The sequence below is a fragment of the Sinocyclocheilus grahami genome, unplaced genomic scaffold, assembly GCF_001515645.1.
Source record: "Sinocyclocheilus grahami isolate Dianchi unplaced genomic scaffold, SAMN03320097.WGS_v1.1 scaffold654.1, whole genome shotgun sequence".
NCBI classification, from domain to species: Eukaryota; Metazoa; Chordata; class Actinopteri; order Cypriniformes; family Cyprinidae; genus Sinocyclocheilus; species Sinocyclocheilus grahami.
In genome coordinates this window covers 398,349-399,676 of record NW_015505833.1, presented here as the reverse complement: position 1 = coordinate 399,676, position 1,328 = coordinate 398,349, and the positions used below count along the sequence as shown (strand labels likewise).

At 37.4% G+C, this 1,328-nt stretch overlaps 1 protein-coding gene across 1 annotated transcript in view; it reads left to right on the top strand.

Moving 5' to 3' along the window:
- LOC107558630 (ADAMTS-like protein 4) overlaps positions 1–1,328 on the top strand; it is a 40,944-nt gene that overhangs the window by 31,833 nt on the left and 7,783 nt on the right. The gene's annotated exons all lie outside the window — the stretch shown is intronic.

Sequence of the window (1,328 nt, the reverse complement as noted above, 5' to 3'; positions counted from 1 at the left end):
ATTTATTCAGCTTTCAGATGATGTATAAATCTCAATTTTAAAAAGGTCGACCCTTATGACTGGTTTTGTGGCCCAGGGTCACAAATAATGTCTTAATGAAAATGCAGAACTGCCTAAAGCTTTGTGTGAGGGTTAAGTTACGGGTCAGAAAATGTCATTAGCTCTGTGTTAAATGGAAAGTGCCCACCATGAGAGAAACACAAACATGGTGTATGTGTGTGGTCATTTTTGTTTTGTTTGTCTTTCCTTATGGTGACCAAATGTCCCTACAATAATGAAACCTGAGAAATGTTCATTATGCCAACTTAACTAGTGGAAAACAGCTTCATAAATGAACTCATTCATACCTTATTTCATAAATTTTTGGAATATTTTCCTACAAAATCAAATGCATGAACTATGTGATCACTGAGACTGTGGTTTGCCTTTGCAGGGCAGAATAGTTCACTCAGAAATGAAAATGTATTTACTCACCCTCACATAGCTCTGGCGACAGTGAATGGGGTCTGTCAAGATACAAAAATAGTGGAAAGATTACCTTATAAATGCATGAAGCTATTGTATTGTACACTGAAAACACTTTAATTTGTTGCAACCATATATATTAGTTTTTCTTAAATTATATTTATGGTTTGGTAGAAACTTTAAATTTTGATTTAATGTTAATCAAAACATTCTGCTAAACTCCTTTTCTTTTCTTTTTTTTGACTAAAGAGTTCGCATCATAAGGTGAGTAAATGATGACTGAATTTAGTTGGATTAGTTTTTTTAGGAATCATGATTATCGTAATTTAAAGCAATGAAAGTTGATGGAAGTTCTTCCTGACATTCATGAGCGTGTGCATGCGTGTGTGACTGTGAATGCATGAACTGGCTTATGTCACGTATCGGGATATGTTTCTACCTGCTAATGTGAGATTAGTGTTCCTCGGCTGAAACTCAGCTCAAGAGTTCAGACCTCCAGCCAAATGTTCAGCTCATAAACAACAGCGATCACCAGCAGAGAGGTATTTTTTAAATTCTTCACAGCTGCTGTTGATCACTTCAGAAGATCTAGAGCGTGCAAGTCTAAATTCAGATGATATTGTCCCATTGTATGAGTCTGCGGTGCGTTTGGGGCAGTGATGAGTCAATGTCTTGAGAGGGATGCTGAAATTACGTTCATATTAATATTAGCCTGAACATGACTCAGGAATGCACATATTCACAGCTGAGGATGCGTGGGGTTGGGAGGATCTCTCTGGGCTGGATTAGCTAATGCAGGCATGTTTTCATAAGTGAATATGACCCTGAGTCAGACTCGTGGACATGTCTGTGTTTGTTTCTCC